The sequence below is a fragment of the Pseudophryne corroboree genome, chromosome 5 (assembly GCF_028390025.1).
Source record: "Pseudophryne corroboree isolate aPseCor3 chromosome 5, aPseCor3.hap2, whole genome shotgun sequence".
In the NCBI taxonomy this organism is placed as follows: domain Eukaryota; kingdom Metazoa; phylum Chordata; class Amphibia; order Anura; family Myobatrachidae; genus Pseudophryne; species Pseudophryne corroboree.
Genome location: NC_086448.1, coordinates 390,252,498 through 390,267,790, shown reverse-complemented (window position 1 = coordinate 390,267,790; position 15,293 = coordinate 390,252,498). Strand labels below are relative to the sequence as shown.

The 15,293-nt window shown below is 45.9% G+C and overlaps 1 protein-coding gene across 2 annotated transcripts in view; it reads left to right on the top strand.

The window, feature by feature from the left end:
* TRIO (trio Rho guanine nucleotide exchange factor) overlaps positions 1 to 15,293 on the top strand; it is a 1,426,902-nt gene that overhangs the window by 154,879 nt on the left and 1,256,730 nt on the right. The gene's annotated exons all lie outside the window — the stretch shown is intronic.

The window sequence follows — 15,293 nt, the reverse complement described above, 5'->3', positions numbered from 1 at the left end:
CCAGCAGCAGTAGGCGTTACACTCAAGGATGCATTGGAGGAATCCCAGGCAGGAGAGGACTCGTCAGACTTGCCACTGACATGGCCTGCAGGACTATTGGCTTTCCTGGGTAAGGAGGAAATTGACACTGAGGGAGTTGGTGGTGTGGTTTGCAGGAGCTTGGTTACAAGAGGAAGGGATTTAGTGGTCAGTGGACTGCTTAAGCTGTCACCCAAAGTTTTTGAACTTGTCACTGACTTATGATGAATGTGCTGCAGGTGACGTATAAGGGAGGATGTTCCGAGGTGGTTAACGTCCTTACCCCTACTTATTACAGCTTGACAAAGGCAACACACGGCTTGACACCTGTTGTCCGCATTTGTGTTGAAATAATTCCACACCGAAGAGCTGATTTTTTTTTTTTTGTATTTTGACCAGGCATGTCAATGGCCATATTCGTCCCACGGACAACAGGTGTCTCCCCGGGTGCCTGACTTTAAACAAACCACCTCACCATCAGAATCCTCCTTGTCAGTTTCCTCCCCAGCGCCAGTAACACCCACATCCTCATCCTGGTGTACTTCAACAGTGACATCTTCAATTTGACTATCAGGAACTGGACTGCGGGTGCTCCTTCCAGCACTTGCAGGGGGCGTGCAAATGGTGGAAGGCGCAAGCTCTTCCCGTCCAGTGTTGGGAAGGTCAGGCATCGCAACCGACACAATTGGACTCTCCTTGGGGATTTGTGATTCAGAAGAACGCACAGTTCTTTGCTGTGCTTTTGCCAGCTTAAGTCTTTTCATTTTTCTAGCGAGAGGATGAGTGCTTCCATCCTCATGTGAATCTGAACCACTAGCCATGAACATAGGCCAGGGCCTCAGCCGTTCCTGGCCACTCCGTGTCATAAATGACATATTGGCAAGTTTACGCTTCTCATCAGACGCTTTCAATTTTGATTTTTGGGTCATTTTACCGAACTTTTGTTTTTTGGATTTTACATGCTCTCTACTATGACATTGGGCATCGGCCTTAGAGACAACGTTGATGGCATTTCATCGTCTCGGCCATGACTAGTGGCAGCAGCTTCAGCACGAGGTGGAAGTGGATCTTGATCTTTCCCTATTTTAACCTCCACATTTTTGTTCTCCATTTTTTAATGTGTGGAATTATATGCCATTATCGATGGAAATGGCCTACTACTATATATACTGCGCACAACTAAAATGCACCACAGGTATTGAATGTAGATGGATAGTATACTTGACGACACAGAGGTAGGTACAGCACTGGCCTTCCGTACCGTACTGCTATATATACCTAGTGGTCACTGTGTCAGCAAACTGCAAAACTAAAATGCACCACAGGTATAGAATGTAGATGGATAGTATACTTAATGACGACACAGAGGTAGGTACAGCAGTGGCCTTCCGTACCGTACTGCTATATATACTGGTGGTCACTGTGTCAGCAAACTGCACAACTGAAATGCACCACAGGTATAGAATCTAGATGGATAGTATACTTGATGACACAGAGGCAGGTACAGCAGTGGCCTACTGTACCGTAATGCTATATATTATATACTGGTGGTCACTGGTCAGCAAAACTCTGCACTGTACTCCTCCTATATAATATTATACTGGTGGTCCCGACTCCCCAGTCCCCACAATAAAGCAGCACACTGAGCACAGATTTGGAGTGTTTTTCAGGCAGACAACGTATACTGGTGGTCACTGGTCAGCAAAACTCTGCACTGTACTCCTGCTATATAATACAGCTGCTCCCCAGTCCCCACAATTAAGCAGTGTGAGCACAGATATATGCAGCACACTGAGCACAGATGAGCGTTTTTTTCAGGCAGAGAACGGATAAAACTGGTGGTCACTGATCAGCAAAACTCTGCACTGTACTCCTCCTATATTAATATAAAGCTGCTCCCCAGTCCCCACAATGATATAAGCAAGCACAAATATTTGCATCAACTCAACAATGAATAAACGGAGAGGACGCCAGCCACGTCCTCTCCCTAACATTTCCAATGCACGAGTGAAAATGGCGGCGACGCGCAGCTGCTTATATAGAATCCGAATCTCGCGAGAATCCGACAGCGGGATGATGACGTTCAGGCGCGTTCGGGTTAACCGAACCATACGGGAGAATCCGAGTATGGCTCGGACCCGTGTAAAAAGGGTAAAGTTCGGAGGGGTTTGGTTTCCGAAAAACCGAACCCGCTCATCACTAATTTTTATATGAAATAGTGACCTGCACGTCAATGAAGCTAAGTTCTGCTGAAAGTACAAATAATGCTTCAAAAGTTCACATTTTATGTTTTTCTTCTTTATATGTTGATCCCTGTACATGCACTTGAAACTTCTTTACACAGAAAATCACAGAATTGGGAAACCATTACCATAACCACCATCCATTTTTCTGGTGTTAAGTATTGTGTGAAAAAAACCAAAAAAAGAACTATAGTTTCCTTATCAAAGTTGTTTTAAGGCTTTACACAAATATTCCTATAGATCTGGAATAAACATATTTTAGGATTCTATGGGTATTTGTAACTTTATATTGCCAACCTCCTTTTCTCTAACGTCCTAGTGGATGCTGGGGACTCCGTAAGGACCATGGTGAATAGACGGGCTCCGCAGGAGACAGGGCACTTTAAGATAGAATTAGTACTACTGGTGTGCACTGGCTCCTCCCTCTATGTCCCTACTCCAGACCTCCGTTAGAATCTGTGCCCGGACAGAGCTGGGTGCACTTTAGTGAGCTCTCCTGAGCTTGCGAATAAGAAAGTATTTTATTAGGATTTTGTATTTTCAGAGAAATCTGCTGGCAACAGACTCTCTGCTACTCTCTGCTATGTGGGACTGAGGGGAGAGAAGCAGACCTACTAACTGCGGATAGGTCATGCTTCTTGGGCTACTGGACACCATTAGCTCCAGAGGGATCGAACACAGGAACGCACCCTTGGTCGTCCGATCCCAGAGCCGCGCCGCCGTCCCCGCGCCAGTAGACAGAAGCCGGCGGGAGAAGCAAGAAGACTTCAAAATCGGCGGCGCCTGTCTTCATATGAGGTAGCGCACAGCACTGCAGCATTTAGAGACCTCTTGGCAAAGTGGGCATATATACAGTTGGGCACTGTATATATGCATGAGCCCCCGCCATTATTTTACACAAAATCGCGGGACAGAAGCCCGCCGCTGAGGGGGCGGGTCTTCTTCCTCAGCACTCACCAGCGCCATTTTCTCTCCACAGCTCCGCTGAGAGGAAGCTCCCCAGGCTCTCCCCTGCAGAAGCACGATAGAAGAGGGTGAAAAAGAGAGGGTGGGCACATAAATTTGGCGTAAAAACAATGTATACAGCAGCTACTGGGTTAACACTACGTTACTGTGTGATTCCTGGGTCATATAGCGCTGGGGTGTGTGCTGGCATACTCTCTCTCTGTCTCTCCAAAAGGCCTTGTTGGGGGAACTGTCTTCAAATAGAGCATCCCCTGTGTGTGTGGTGTCGGTACGTGTGTGTCGACATGTCTGAGGTAAAAGGTTCCCCTAAGGAGGAGATGGAGCTAATATGTGTGAGAGGGTGTCTCCGTCGACGACGCCGACACCTGTTTGGATATGTGTAAGTGCTAAGGTGAATTTATTGCACAAAGGATTAGAGAACAGACAGGAAATCTACCCATGTCTGTCCCTATGGCGCAGAGACCTTCAGAGTCTCACAATGCTCACTATCCGAAATAATAGACACTGATATCGACACGGAGTTTGACTCCTGTGTCGACTACGATAATGCAAAGTTACAGCCAAAAGGGCAGAAAAGTATTCAATATATGATTATTGTAATAAAGATGATTTGCATATCACTGATGACTCATCTGTCCCTGACACAAGGGTACACATTTTAAGGGGAAGAAAGCTGAGGTAAATTTCCCTCCTCTCATGAGGAAAGAGCGGGAATCTCCAGACAAGAGACTGCAGCTTCACACAAAGAATTCTCAGGCAGTATCCTTTCCCCACTAGGGACAGGATGTGATGGGAATCTTCCCCTAGGGTGTCACGTTTGCCCAAAAAGGTAGCCCTAGCTATTCTCAGGGATCCTGCAGATAGCGTGCACATTTTGGTACACTACTCAGACCGGCGATTGTGTCGGCGTGGGTTTATAGCGCTGTGGCGGCGTGGACAGGTACCTTATCAGCAGAAATTGAGACCCTAGTGTGTGTGTGTATGTATGTATGTATGTGTGTGTGTGTGTGTGTGTGTATATATATGTATATATATATATTAATATATTAAAGATGCTGTCTTAAGAGATATATATCCTAAAACATGCCCAAAGAGACATGAGTATTCTGGGTCCTAGAGGCAAAGCTATGTCTATTTCTGCTTGACGTATCCTGTAGAATATGCAATGGACAGATGATGCCAACTTAAGTGGCATATGGAAGGCTGATGATTGTGTGGAGAAGGGTTCTCGGACCTGGTCTCCACAGCAATAGCTGGTAATTCTGATATTTTGCCTTATATTCCTGCACAGCCTAGGATAGCACGTCATTATCCAATGCAGCCTTACTAACAATGAAACAAGAAAGTCCGAGGTGCGTCCTTTCTTGCCAGAGGCGGGGGCAGAGGAAACCAGCTGCACAACACAGCTAGTTCCCAGGAACAGAAGTCCTCCCCGGCCTCTACGAAAATCCACCGCATGTCGCTGGGGCTCTACAGGCGGAGCTAGGCCCGGTGGGGGCACGCTTTCGTAAGTTCAGCCACAAGTGGGTTCACTCCCTGTTAGATCCCTGGGCAATAGATATTGTGTCTCATGGATACAAGCTGGACTTTGAGAAGATGCCTCCTCACTGACGGCCCTGCCGGCTCCCCCCCCCTTCCCCCCCCCCGAGAGGGAAACAGGGTTAACTGCAATTCACAAATTGTATCTTCAACAGGTGGTGGTCAAGGAGGGGGTTATTATTCTACAATGTTGTAGTCCCGAAACCAGATCGTTCGGTCAGACCCATATTGAATTTAAAATCCCTGAACATATACTTGAAATGTTGAAGTTCAAGATGGAATCGCTCAGAGCGGTCATCGCAAGGGAGGAGTATTTTATGGTGTCTCTGGACATACATGATGCTTACCTTCATGTCCCCGTTTATCCACCTCATCAGGAGTACCTCCAGATTTGTGGTACAGGATTGTCATTACCAATTCCAGACGTTGCTGTTTGGTCTGTCCACGGCACTGAGAATATTTACCAAGGTAATGGCAGCTCCTGTGAAAGCAAGGAGTCACAATTATCCCATACTTGGACGATCTCCTCATAAAGGTGACGTCCAGAGAGCAGTTGCTGATTAGTGTAGCACGCTCTCGGGAAGTGTTACAACAGCGTGGCTGGATTCTGAATATTCCAAAGTCGCAGCTGATTCCTACGACGCGTCTGCCCTTCCTGGGCATGATTCTGGACACAGACCAGAAGAAGGTTTTTCTCCCGACGGAGTAGGCTCAGGAACTCATGACACTGGTCAGAGACCTCTTAAAACCAAAACAGGTGTCGGTGCATCACTGCACGAGAGTCCTGGGAAAGATGGTGGCATCATACGGGGCCATTCACTTCGGCAGGTTCCATGCGATGACCTTTTCAATGAGATCTGTTGGACAAGTGGTCCGGATCGCATCTACAGATGCATCGGCTGATCACCCTATCCCCCAGGGCCAGGGTGTCTCTTCTGTGGTGGCTGCAGAGTACTCACCTTCTCGAGGGCCGCAGGTTCGGCATTCAGGACTGGGTCCTGGTGACCACGGATGCAAGCCTCCGAGGGTGGGGGGCAGTCACTCAGGGAAGAAGTTTCCAAGGGCTGTGGTCAAGTCAGGAGACTTGCCTTCACATCAATATCCTGGAACTAAAGGCCATATACAACGCCCTAAGTCAAGCGGAGACCCTGCTTCGCAACCAATCTGTGCTGATTCAATCAGACAACATCACCGCAGTGGCTCATGTAAACCGCCAAGGCGGCACAAGGAGCAGGGTGGCGCTGGCGGAAGCCACCAGAATTTTTCGATGGGAGGAGAATCACGTACGAGCACTGTCAGCAGTGTTCATTCCGGGAGTGGACAACTGGGAAGCAGACTTCCTCAGCAGGCACGACCTCCACCCGGGAGAGTGGGGACTTCATCAAGAAGTCTTTGCGCAGATTGTAGGTCGGTGGGAACTGCCACAGGTGGACATGATGGCATCCCGCCTCAACAAAAAGCTACAGAGGTATTGCGCCAGTTGAAGAGACCCTCAGGCGATAGCTGTAGACGCACTGGTGACACCGTGGATGTTCCAGTCGGTTTATGTGTTTCCTCCTCTTCCTCTCATACCCAAGGTGCTGAGAATCATAAGAAAAAGGAGTGAGAACAATACTCATTGTTCTGGATTGGCCAAGAAGGACTTGGTATCCAGAGCTGCAAGAAATGCTTACAGAGGACCCATGGCCTCTGCCTCTAAGGCAGAGTCTGTTGCAGCAGGGACTTTGTCTGTTCCAAGACTTACCGCGGCTGCGTTTGACGGCATGGCGGTTGAACGCCGGATCCTAGTAGAAAAAGGGATTCCAGATGAGGTTATTCCTACACTAATAAAGGCTAGGAAGGACGTGACGGCTAAACATTATCACCGTATACGGCGAAAATATGTTGCTTGGTGTGAGGCCAGGAATGCCCCTACAGAGTAATTCCAGCTGGGCCGTTTTCTTCGCTTCCTACAGTCGGGAGTGACTTTGGGCCTAAAATTGAGGTCCATTAAGGTCCAGATTTCGGCCCTATCCATTTTCTTTAAAAAAGAACTAGCTTCTCTACCTGAAGTTCAGACGTCTGTAAAGGGAGTGCTGCATATTCAGCCCCCGTTTGTGCCTCCAGTTCCACCTTGGGATCTTTACGTGGTGGTGGGTTTCCTGAAATCACACTGGTTTGAGCCGCTTAAAACCGTGGAGTTAAAATATCTCACGTGGAAGGTGGTCATGCTATTAGCCTTGGCTTCGGCTAGGCGTGTGTCAGAATTAGCGGCTTTGTCACATAAAAGCCCCTATTTGGTTTTCCATATGGACAGGGCAGAATTGCGGACTCGTCCGCAATTTCTGCCAAATGTGGTGTCATCTTGTCATATGAACCAACCTATTGTGGTGCCTGTGGCTACTCGTGACTTGGAGGATTCCGGGTTACTGGATGTAGTCAGGGCTTTGAAGGTTTATGTTGCCAGAACGGCTTGAGTCGGGAAAACTGAGTCGCTGTTTATCCTGTATGCAGCCAACAAGCTGGGTGCTCCTGCTTCAAAGCAAACTATTGCTCGCTGGATCTGTAACATGATCCAGCAGGCTCATTCTGCGGCTGGATTGCCGCTTCCAAAATCAGTAAAAGCCCACTCCACAAGGAAGATGGGCTCTTCTTGGGCGGCTGCCCGAGGGGTCTCGGCATTACAGCTTTGCCGAGCGGCTACTTGGTCAGGTTCAAACACCTTTGCAAAGTTCTACAAGTTTGATACCATGAGTGAGGAGGACCTTGTGTTTGCTCATTCGGTGCTGCAGAGTCATCCGCACTCTACCGCCCGTTTGGGAGCTTTGGTATAATACCCATGGTCCTTACAGAGTCCCCAGCATCCACTAGGACGTTAGAGAAAATAAGATTTTACTTACCGGTAAATCTATTTCTCGTAGTCCGTAGTGGATGCTGGGCGCCCTTCCCAAATGCGGACTTCTTCTGCAATACTTGTATATAGTTATTGCTTAAATAAGGGTTATGTTATGGTTGCATCAGGTTTGTCTGATGCTCTGTTGTTGTTCATACTGTTAACTGGGTAAGTTTATCATGAGTTATACGGTGTGATTGGTGTGGCTGGTATGAGTCTTACCCTGGATTCCACAATCCTTTCATTGTACTGTCAGCTCTTCCGGGCACAGTTTCCTTAATTGAGGTCTGGAGGAGGGACATAGAGGGAGGAGCCAGTGCACACCAGTATTCCTAATTCTTTCTTAAAGTGCCCTGTATCCTGCGAAGCCCGTCTATTCCCCATGGTCCTTACGGAGTCCCCAGCATCCACCACGGACTACGAGAAATAGATTTACCGGTAAGTAAAATCTTTTTATTATTTATTTATTTTTAACTTGAAGACTTTTGACATCTTACCCTAATTATTTTGAAGTCCTTTTGAACCAAAGATAGCAAAAATACTTTAACACTATGGGGTGTATTCAATATACCCCATAGTGTATTGAACTATGGGATCCGACATCTTAGTATTCAATGAGCGAATTTGGCCATTCCCAACAATGCAAACCCGACTTTAAGTCGGATTGGCATTGTCGGAAACGGGGCTAAAACCTGTTGGATTTGGCAGCGTTTTCGACAAAACATGTGACTCAGCTATTCCGCCGATCCAAGTGTTTTCCGACAAGTCTGAATTCCTGACTTGTTGGAAAAACTGAGGGAGGATTGAATAGGTCTGAACACCTTCCGACCTAAAAAGTCGTAAACTGACGTCTTTCCGACAAGGCGGCAGTTTCCGACTGCAATTGAATACACCCCTTATGTAACATAATTTTTGCTTGTGGGTAGTAAGTGCTGTTTCTTAATTGCTTATGTCTGAGAAGTACGAAAAATGTTATTCATTCCCCTCAAGCTTTGCTTTTGTGCCGAGGACATTTTATACTTTGAAAGTTACTTCTTTCAGATTAGAAAAGGGTAAATTTGCATTTTCTTTTATATAATGTGAGACAAAAAATCAGCATATATAAGCATTTAAAGTTGTACAAACATGACCCAAATTATGTTCTCCTTATTCTGTCCTTGGTACCACGTTCAAACTCCAGTATATCCTGGTGACCCTTCCTCTGATTTGCGATTAGCACACTTGCATCCAACAAGTTCCATTGCTTCAACCTTGATGTCAAAAGCTCTGCGTTTGACTTGGTGAGACCAAGATATTTGATCCAGTCATTTTGTTTGGGGTAGTATGGGTTTCTCTCCTCACTTGTAAACTTTATACTGCTCAGAGCTCTTACATGCAGCTACAGATTTAAATGTTCAGAGTGCACAGTGTTACTGGTCTTCAACAAACTCCTAATTGTTGTCCTTGGTTAATGGGAGTGCTGCCGTTAATACATCCTGTGATTTATATGTTCCCAGAGATAGGGCGAGCAGGACTAGAAGTGCTTATTGTATTCTTGTTGGATGTCATATGTGATTACCTTCAGACTAGAGTAGGGGAATATTGGGATTCCATTGCAACCCATCTTCCTGCACATTTGTATCCTTCAGGAACAGTTGTAGTGTGCCAAGAGATGCTGAAAAATCCCACCTTGGTAACAGAACATATAATAAAAATGGTGTGCTTAGTTTCTAACTTTGGTAAACGGTCATTTTGCACACCAAAATAGGGTTTGGTAGTCCCAAGATACAAAGAGTTTGGTAGACCCAAGATACAAAGGGTTTGGTTTTCCAGAATTATGGGTAACACAGACAGTAAGTGTCTTTCCGAATGCCGGACCCCAACAAATGTAATGAGTAAAATTTGGGGTCCGTAGTTGACAATTGGAATGTCCAAGCTTTTCATAAAGGCTGGCATTGATAGACATGGCACATTGGATCCGATCAAATTGCAGCAGATGTATAAATCTTATGGCACTTACTTAAAGAGCAAAAAACTTGAGGCAAACTTTTAAATTGGATAAAAGTATCTGAAATTTAGCAAAAGCCTTCAGTACAGTGCCTCACAGGAGACTAATCATCAAATTAAATGAGCTTGGCCTAGGAAAAAATGTTTGTACATGGATAAGTAACTTGCTGGACAACAGAGTACGACGAGTAGTGGTCAACGGGAAGTCCTCAAGCTGGACACCAGTAGTCAGCGGAATACCACAGGGGTCCGTACTCGGGCCACTACTGCTCAACATATTTATCAATGATCTAGAAATAGGCATGGAAAGCTCAGTGTCAATCTTTGCAGATGATTCTAAACTATGTAGGGTAATTCACAAATAGATGTGGAGTCTCTGCAGAATTACTTATCTAAACTTGAAATCTGGGCGTCTAAATGGAGAATGAGGTTCAATATAGAAAAATGCAAGGTTATGCATTTCGGGACTAAAAACAAACTTGCATCCTACATATTAAACAGGGAAAGTCGAGGGGTAACAGTTTTGGAAAAAGATTTGGGGGTACTCTTTTATAATAAGCTTAATAACCGCATACAATGTCAAAGCGCAGTAAAGAAGGCAAGTAAGGTGTTAGCGTGCATAAAACGGGGGATTGAGACAAGGAACGAGGATGTAATTCTGCTGCTGTACAAATCATTGGTACGTCCGCACTTGGAATATAGTGTTCAGATTTGGGCACCACTGTATAAAAAAAGATATCGGTGAACTCGAAAGGGTTCACAGGTGATCTACTAAATTGATTAATTAAAGGGCTAGAGGGACTGGATTACGAGGAAAGGCTTACTATGTTGATCATGTATACACTGGAAAAGAGGCATCTAAGAGGAGTGTTAAGTCTGATTAACTTTCAGGAAGAAAAGCAATACCTTCTATACAGAAATGTTCAGGCCGCTGCGACCGCTAAGCGTGTGTGTGTAAAACCCCTATGGAATGCATACACGTTGCGTAAGCATGCCATCACGCTGTAAGCACAAGGTAGCTACACGTGCGGTGGGATGCACTTTATAACCCCTAACAGGAAAGGAATTGCGACACCAATTGTATGTGCAATGTTGAGGTCCAACCCAGCAACAAATATTTACTCAAAGGGTGGTACAACAGAAATACAATCACATAAGAGAAAAAAGAGAGAGAGAAATCAATGGATAAATACGTTTGTTCGCCAGCGCCACCCGGTTCCGGTCCTCAGTCAATCCTCAGAGAATGTGTCTGGCCAGGAGGCTTGGCTTTTATACATTAGTCAGAATCATGAAACAATGGAATCTGTAATCTCTTCACCCATAGGTCAAAGGGCTGGTCATTTACAGTACAGGAGGGGGTCATAGTTCGGTTTGAATAGGTGGGCGATGCCTGGTCCAGGTGCACGTGCAGATATTCTCCACTGGGTACCCGCCGAATATCAAGAGTACAGTAAATAGTGTTATATTAGTATTCTGTTCCTGCGCATATCTATGCGCAGGAGCGTGTTATCTTCTGCAAACTGCTACCGGAATATTGCGCTTGAATGACTGTACAGCTGGATACCAAACACCACCTACTAACCTAATTCTGTCCCCTCATATCCCGTAAAGTCGAATCCCTCTGCTGTTGTACCTTTGAAGCAAATGTAACTCATTGGTGTGGTGCATGTAGGCTATGTGTAAATTATGTGCTATGTGGATTAAATATGAGATATGTCTTTGTGGCTTTTCCATGCGAATGCATATGCTACCATATTTACTAATAACACGCGCTAATACGCAGGACCTCGTGAGCCAGTATACGCAACGTGCGAGTATGCGCACGCACGGCAGAACAGGCACCCGCACGGAGGCCACTCTGTGTGGTGTTTGCACGTGATACGTATGTCTATAATATTTTCGACTTCGACAGTCCACCCTTTGGCAGTCAACAATAACTGCCACATATTACTAATAAAACTGAAAATATCACATGTACATTTATACAAAGTTCAAATATCTGGGGAAGATTTGTAGATGTGAAATGTATAGCCTAGTGGGATAGGAAAAGCGTGTATGTGTGAATTAATGTCTGAGGGGCATGTATCATCGTGCTGTATATGTTCTAAGTAAGCTTCGAGGTATTGCGAAGTATACATTAACTCCTTCTCATCCCGTATTGAAGGTCTGTAAATGGGCAAACAAACACTATCGAGCTCTTTCTAGGCAAAGGCCATTAGCCCTCACCTTTCCGGCTTCTTATACCAACAAACGGGGAGCACATTTATCTGATGATACATGGAGGGGAAACATATGTGTGTGCTACTATATGCAGATAACATTTATCGACTATGTGTGCCATTTACTGGAAATTGCAGAGATGAAGGTAAGACGCATAAAAATAGGATTTTAATACCTACCGGTAAATCCTTTTCTCTTAGTCCGTAGAGGATACTGGGGATGCTTCAAGAACCATGGGGTATAGACAGGATACGCAGAAGACATGGGCACACTCTAAGACTTTGGGTGTGAACTGGCACCTCCCTCTATGCCCCTCCTCCAGACTCCAGTTCTAGGAACTGTGCCCAGGGAGATGGACATTTCGAGGAAAATGATTTATTTAATGATTTTAAATTAAGGTGAGATACATACCAGCTCACACCACTAACATGCCCTACAACATGGCATTCAACAACGCATGCAACGGCATGAGCAACAACAGTCACAGAGTGACTAAACTTAACGCAACATGAGCGTAACTACAAGTAAACTGCAGATACAGCTCACACTGGGACGGGCGCCCAGCATCCTCTACAGACTAAGAGAAAAGGATTTACCGATAGGTATTAAAATCCTATTTTCTCATACGTCCTAGAGGATGCTGGGGATGCTTCAAGAACCATGGGCTTTATCCCAAAGCTCTAGAACGGTCGGGAGAGTGCGGATGACTCTGCAGCACCGATAGACCAAACAGGTGGTCCTCCTCAGCCAGGGTATCAAACCTGTAAAACTTCGCAAAGGTGTTTGAGCCCGACCAGTAGCAGCTCGGCAAAGTTGTAACGCAGAGACTCCCCGGGCAGCCGCCCAGGATGAGCCCACCTTCCTGGTAGAATGGCCTTTCACCGATTTCGGTAACTGCAATCCTGTCGTAGAATGAGCCTGCCGAATCGTATTCCAAATCCAGCGCGCAATAGTCTGCTTAGAAACAGGAGCCCCAATCTTGTTGGGAGCCCACAGGACAAACCAGAGCCTCTGCCTTCCTAATCTGCGCCGTTCTGGCGACATAGATCTGCAAAGCTCTGACCACATCGAAAGACTTTGACTCCGCCAAGGCTTCAGTAGCCACTGGCACAACAATTGGCTGGTTAACATGAAATTATGAAACCACTTTTGGCAGAAATTGCTGACGAGTTCTCAACTCCGCTCTATCAGCATGGAAGACCAAACAGGGGCTTTTGTGAGACAAAGCCGGAAACTCAGACACGCGCCTTGCAGACGCCAAGGCCAAAAACATGACCACATTAAGGTCCCATTGTTCCACTGGGGGCACAAAGGGAGGTTCGATGTGCAGCACGCCTTTCACGAAGGTCTGGACTTCTGGAAGGGAGGCCAATTTTTTTGAAAAAAGATCGATATGGCCGAAATCTGTACTTCAATAGAGCCTAACTTTAGGCCCCCATCCACACCTACTTGTAGGAAATGGAGCAACCGCCCCAGGTGAAATTCTTCCGTAGGAGCCTTCTTGGATTCACACCAAGACACACTTTTTCTCCAAATTTGATGGTAATGCTTTGCCGTTACTACTTTCCTAGCCTGAAGTGAAGAAGACTTCACTGGGAATACCCTTTCGGGCTAGGATTTGGCGCTCAACTGCCACGCCGTCAAACCCAGCCGCAGTAAGTCCTGATACACGCACGGCCCCTGTTGTAACAGGTCCTCGCGAAGAGGAAGAGACCAGGGATCTTCTATGCATAACTCCTGAAGATCTGGATACCAGTGCCTTTTTGGCCAATATGGAAAGATCTGGATACCAGTGCCTTTTTGGCCAATCTGGAACAATGAGGATTGGCTGAACCCTTGTTCTTATAATTTTTATCACCTTCGGAATGAGTGGAAGTGGAGGGAACACATAGACCGACTGAAACACCCACGGTGTCTAGGGCGTCCACCGCTATCGCCTGGGGGTCCCTTGACCTGGAACAATATTTCTTAAGTGTCTCTTACGTCCTAGAGGATGCTGGGGTCTCCGTAAGGACCATGGGGTATAGACGGGCTCCGCAGGAGACATGGGCACTATAAAGAACTTTAGATGGGTGTGCACTGGCTCCTCCCTCTATGCCCCTCCTCCAGACCTCTGTTAGTTCCTGTGCCCAGAGGAGACTGGGTGCACTACAGGGGAGCTCTCCTGAGTTTCTCTGAAAAATAATTTTGTTAGGTTTTTTTATTTTCAGGGAGCACTGCTGGCAACAGGCTCCCTGCATCGTGGGACTGAGGGGAGAGAAGCAGACCTACTTAAATGATAGGCTCTGCTTCTTAGGCTACTGGACACCATTAGCTCCAGAGGGTCGGAACGCAGGTCTCACCCTCGCCGTTCGTCCCGGAGCCACGCCGCCGCCACCGTCCTCACAGAGCCGGAAGATAGAAGCCGGGTGAGTATAAGAAGAAAGAAGACTTCAAAGGCGGCAGAAGACTTCAGATCTTCCGCTGCGCGCCTTTGCTCCCACACACTACACACACAGCAGGCACTGAAGGGACTGGCAAATATATAATATATATATATATATATATATATATATATATATAATATATATATATATAATATATAGGTGTGTGTGTAGATATAGATAGATATAGGTGTGTATAGATAGATAGATAGATCTATCTATCTATGTATATATTAATTATTTATTAACAGTTTCTTATATAGCGCAGCAAATTCCGTTGCGCTTTACAATTTGAAATAACAATAACAAACTAGGTGATAACAGTCATATTGGTAGGAAGGCCCTGCTCGCAAGCTTGCAATCTATAGGGAAATAGCACCTTTCCTTGTGTACATATGCCTATCTATTGCATAGAATGAGAAGACGTGAGAATATGTGTGGACTGTACAGAGTGGATGCAATTTGATAGGAAGGTTTAGGAAAGTTATCTGGGCGGTTCTTGAATTTGATACGCTTGCCTAAAGAGGTGAGTTTTCAGGGAACGCTTGAAGGTTTGGAGACTAGAGGAGAGTCTTATAGTGCGTGGTAGGGCATTCCACAGAGTGGGTGCAGCCCGATGAAAGTCCTGCAGTCGTGAGTGGGAGCGAGTAATGAGTGTGGATGAGAGACGCAGGTCTTGTGAAGAGCGAAGAGGTCGGTTTGGGAGATGTTTTGTGATAAGCAAAGTGATGTACGTTGGTGTAGTTTGGTTAATGGCCTTGTGTGTGAGTAAAAGTATTTTATATTGAATGCGGTAGAGTACAGGTAACCAATGGAGGCACTGACAGAGTGGATCTGCAGACGATGAACGTCTAGCGAGGAAGATAAGCCTCGCTGCTGCATTCAGAATGGATTGTAGTGGTGAGAGTCTCGTTTTGGGAAGACCAGTTAGGAGACTATTGCAATAATCAATGCGGGAGATAATGAGAGCGTGGATTAGAGTTTTAGCAGTGTCTTGTGTAAGGTATGGTCGTATTTTGGATATGT